We start from the raw sequence: 5887 nt of genomic DNA, 5'->3' as shown, positions 1-5887 counted from the left end.
GAAATTTATAAAATAATTCCGATACTTAAAGTTCATGGGTTATTAAAACTAAAACATTATATTATTTTACATGCAAGATTAATAATGAACATTAATATTGTAAAGGAAAAAAATATAAATTATAATATTTTATCATTTATCTTTAATAACATAAATATATATAAATTAATGGCTGATAAAAAATATATCAAAATTTGTAACAATAGAATGAACAAAAAGGGAAAAATCAAGCCACTAAATGCACAATGTCTTTTCTCAGGGTAAAACAATTATATTCACTAGTGTATTGATCAAATTTTCCTTGTTTTTCAATAATCAAAGTGCTTGAAATGCAATCGACAAACTTAGTCTTTTAGCGTTTTTCACCAATTTCAAAAAATAGAATGTCCGAAGATAATTTTTATTATTATAATTATAATTAAATAATTAATTAATACACATTTTGATAACTATAGTCAACATAGATAATTTATTTATTAATTATTTTAGGCGTATGATTTGAAAGACTCACGTACTTGGTTTAGTTCGTAATTTGGATCCTTATACTCATGACTTTGCCAACTGAATTCTTATACTCGTAACTTTGACAACTGAATGCTTATATCAATTGAAAATAATATTTTAAACACCTTTGACCATTGATCAAACTTACATGGTATTGAGACTGTTAATTTGGAGAGAAAAAAAGAGTGATTGCACGCGTCTTTAGGCAAGTAAACATCATATTTATATTTAAAAGTAATTTTTTAAAATTGAGAATTTTCTTGTTTTGTGAAACCACAACCATCACCTACTTCTTCTTCGGCTTAAAGTTAGTCATTCATCCCTACCCAACTCAAACCAACAAAATCCATTCCTAAATATTTCAATAAAAGTGCTCTTTGTTGCAAATCATATCATATAAGCTCTTCTGCTAAAATTTCATTTCCAAAATTTCGATGTTGTAAGTTTTTTTCGAATCTTATTTGAAATAATGTGAAAGAATGATGATAGATATTGATAAATTGAAAAAAAAAATATCATAAATAAGCTTGAAGAACATCGATTTTGTCAATTTGTGAAATTAATTTAAAATTTTGATGATAAATTATTGGTTTTGTGAATTTTTAGTGTAAGAAGAATTACACTTGTTCGGCATGAATTTCGTCCACAAATGTAATTTGATAGCAAATGTTGAAGAACATAATAATGAAAAATTTTCAGAATGACTTTTTTAAAATAAAAAATAAAATTATTCTGTATGTGTTATTAAAAATGACATGAAATTCTTCAAATGACATGACATTTCACAAATATCATAATTCAATGAATTTAAGAGTTTAGTTGACAAAGTAACGAATATAAAGGTCTAATTAAGCCAAGTATAGGGGTCTCATGCGTCGTTTCACTATTTTTTAATTATATTTTGACTAAGATGTCAGAAATCTTTTATTTTCTACAAAAGTCACATTATGTTTTTGATATATTCTTAAATATTCAAATTTCATTTACTGTAATCTAAGTCTAAATTTCAAACATTATCGAAATAAAAATCTAAATATTCAATTATTATTCAAATTTTGGCTTAATAATAGTTTGAAACAAGTCAAAATTATATAGAAAATGTCTAAACATCTCCAAACAAACAATTAAAACAATCTCCCCCTTATCAGACTCCATTATTACACAAATTCATAAATATAACTTTTTCAACTAATCCAAGTAGAACATCAAAGCTGAAAGTTTCACTTATAGTAGTTTCACTTATATAGTTATAGAATTCATCTGAATTTCATTTTGGTAAAAATTTATATGATATATGCATGACTGAAATTAGTTTTACAAATATATAATACATATTGAGTTTTTTTTATGCATAATACATAAACGTCTTTAACTTGACACCAATTATTATATATTATCTTCAATTTTTAAGATACACAAGTAAGTTAAATTTGTAAAAAATTATAAAAAAACATATATATCATAGTGATATTTGACGTCCCACTTTATTATTATACATTTTTTAAAATCTCAACTCAATAAAATTAATATATTCTCGTTTACCCTTTCATATAGCTTAAACCTTTAATTTATCGATCGACGATCGAGGTATTTAATTGACCTGGTCCATACATGGACCACCTTAGACCGGCATCAAGAATTCAATCACCTTAACAGAGAAAACATGTTGGATGATGGGGAAACAATTGAAGGACTACATCTAAAAATGAAAATAAGTGTATTTATTTTTTAATTAGTAGATAGCGAATTTTAAATTTTAAAATTATTTTTTTTACGAAATATTTAAATTAACATTTTCTATGCAATATAATTAAATTTTTTGATTTTTCATTCGTGTTCTGAGCCCACATAGAGCTTCGATTAAATTCAAATTACACACTAATTTCATTATATTTAAAATTCGAATATGAAACCTCTTAATTAATAAAATAGTTCCATCACTATATCACAACCTCTATATCACAACCCATGTTGATATACCGTATACGATAGAAACTAAAGCCACAAACAAAACCAACATTTTTTGTTTTTAAAAATATCATATAAATTTTGATCAATATTTAAAATGTACTTTTTTTAGTATATTAACAATACAAGAACAACAATTAACTATCTAAAATCTAATTTTAAAATATTTATAAGTTGATCTGATTTCATTTAATTTAAAAATTTTGATATCACAAAATTTTAAAAATCGAAAAGTATCACGTAAAATAAGATATCAAGAAATGCTCAGACAGGATGTGAAGATTGAAGACCTCCATCACTTGGACAGTATATAGTTGAAGAAAGGCAATGTGATTGTCACTGTAAAGTGCATTAAATTTAAACATGATGAGTTTTGTAGCTTGAGTTAATGTTGACTGAGAGAAATGAACATATATATATATATATATATATATATATATATATATATATAAACTCAATGTTAATATTTATTTTTATCTTTAAATTATTGATAATTTTTTTTAAAAATTGTTTGATTATTTAAAGTTAAATAGATCTTCGATCTTATAACATGAGTGATAAGACATTTTTAAATTCAAAACTTATAGCATCTTGCCAAACAAAGGCTAAAAGAAAAAAAAACAGAAATACGACTGAAATAATATCTACGTTTGGATTCAAAAAAGCATAGACCTCGAGCAATTTGTCGAAGAAAAAACTATTCAAATGAATGTTTTCAATATTTTTCTCAGTTTTTAATTAAAGAGTCCAACGTTAGCTCCCACAAGAGTTTGAGACCATTTGGTGTACTCATATGTCAAGTTGGGCTTTTACGTTCTGAACAGTTCAAGAACGAAACTAATAATTTCTGTCACGTTCAGAAGTATTTCAAAAGAATTGTTCCTTGATCCTTAATAGAAGTCGGATTACATTTATGGAAAATTTTTTATCAGGAGTGACAATCCCAGATGAGTTTTGCAATGCGTAATTCAAAACTAATCTGAACTCGTGTTCCTACAAAAGTGTAACACCACTTATTATGTCACGTGGCAAATCGGAGATGTATTTAAGTTTAATTAGTCAAGTAGATTGGTGTTTTTAACGTTGTTAATAATTTCGGAACGAAATTAATAATCAGAAGTTGAGTTTCGAGTATGACGAATCTTTTGTCAAAAGTGTCACCCCTAAATAAATCTCGCAATTTATGATTCAAAACTAATCTAAACTCTAATATAAAAATCAAATATTATACGATGAGGAAGAAGATATATAATTAAACTACCAGAGGTATTAATCCCATTAATTCTTTATAATGCAAAAATATCTAAGTTGTAGTTCGTACAATGATCATGTGCCTAAATTTTTTATAAGACACAATTATTCAGATCATTATAATTAGTTAATTACTATACTATATAGTAATTATTATTATAATAATTATACATGTTATATTTATTGATGTTTGTGTGCCGTTTGCAGACAGAATAGACAAGAAGCTTCCCAATTACTAATAAGCATGTTTAACAGCATGGCCGGCGGTTATTATTGATAATTTTTTTTGTTTTTTATACGATGCGTTTGATATTTATTTTAAGATCCAATTATATTAAAATATTAGAAATATTTTAACTTTTGTGGTGCATGTTTTCTTTATCAAAGACGATATAATGTTTGGAGTTCAATAATTGAAATTTTATAACTAAAAATGAAGGGATACTTATCATTAGACTATATAAATTTTATTAATTTTTTTTTTAATGTTATATGACGTTTATATTGAAGCTTGACTAATTCAATTTTGCTCGTTCTTTTTTGAAGATCTCTTCTTTTTTTTCTAAGAATACGATCAATCAAAAATCATTATTTTCGTAATCATTATCAATCAATGAATAAAATGTTTTAGATTTTCTTCTTATATGAAGCCAAGTGGAATAGGTAGGTACAAAATGATTCATCCTCAAATTTATATATATATGGTTCTAAATTTTGAGATGACATTTCTAATAAAATTATTTTCGATATTTAAAATTGAAATCTGAAACTTTTAGCTAATGACATAAAAATTCCACTGGATAGTCAGTTTCTTATATCTACCGATAGCACATCTTTCGAGAAATTTTTCAAAAACAAAAACCCTTTGTAACGAAAAGAGCCTTCTAATTTTTGGTAACTAAATTAAGATCTAAATTTAAAAATGGACCCAATTAGAAGTGACATAATTACTTTTAAAATAGCTTTAAAACACTTTATGTCCGTTTGAATTGACTTAAAGAAAGTAGTTTTTAAGTAAAAAATAAAATGTCAAAATGAAATGACTTTTGAATCAAAAAATAAAAAGTAGGGGAGACTTACTTTTGATTTCTGACTTATTTTAAGTTATTTTTTACTATGTCAAACACTTCGTAACTTATTTAAAATATTTTTAACTTACTTTAAATTATTTGTTATATTTATCATCCAAAAATTAAAAATTAACTTAAAAATAGGTTTGATCTACTTTTAAGTCAATCAAAATGGGCTTACAGAGACCCCTCCCTCCATAAAAAATAAATTATTGATAATTAATGTTAATGTTAATTTTTATAATATTTAACTAAATATATCAACCTTCCATTTCTTAAAATTTGTATATTGAATTCCTTTGATATTGGTGAATAATCACAAATTTTGCAATTCTACTAATAGTTTTGAATTATCTATTAGGAATTTAATTATTCAAATTATTTGTGTTGGTACTTAATAGAGATCAATTTTTTTTCTTTCAAAATAATAACAATAAATCTAGCGTTATTACACGGATAAAATCTAAAAAGAGCAAGTTAAACATAAAATTTCCTCCATTTCTGACAATATAAAAAAAATTCTAAATTAAACAAACCAAAAAAATAATACGATAACAACAAACAAAAACAACACTAAATTAAAATAAAATGACTGAAATTATTATGCATGTCTATTTTTAAGCTAACGTAGAGACTATAAAATAAGTAAGAGGAGTAGTAAGCTATAAAATGATTTGTTTAAAATTTACTATTATTGTGTTACCTATATAAAATAAAATTAGAAACAACACCACTAATAATTAAGTTAAAACTAGAGATAAATTAAAACAAATGAAACATCTAATTTCACTTTAAAAATTAGCTCAATCGATTGTTATTTGGAAATATATATTATTATCATTATTTTCATTAGATAGGATTAATAGTATTAATTTATTCTATTACTCCTTCCGTCTAATTTTTTTTTTACTCTAATACATTTATGAGAAGAGAGGAAAGTGAGTTAATCTTTTTAAAAGACAAATCGATAAATATTTTAAAATTTTCATTTTTTAAACTTCGTACTCGATTATATATTATCACATAAAATGAATAATATTTTCCTTTCTTTCTTTTTTTCTCCTCTATAAATACACACTCGATTCTTCTCATTT

The sequence above is a fragment of the Solanum lycopersicum genome, chromosome 5 (genome assembly GCF_036512215.1).
Source record: "Solanum lycopersicum chromosome 5, SLM_r2.1".
NCBI classification, from domain to species: domain Eukaryota; kingdom Viridiplantae; phylum Streptophyta; class Magnoliopsida; order Solanales; family Solanaceae; genus Solanum; species Solanum lycopersicum.
This window is presented reverse-complemented; position numbering follows the sequence as displayed.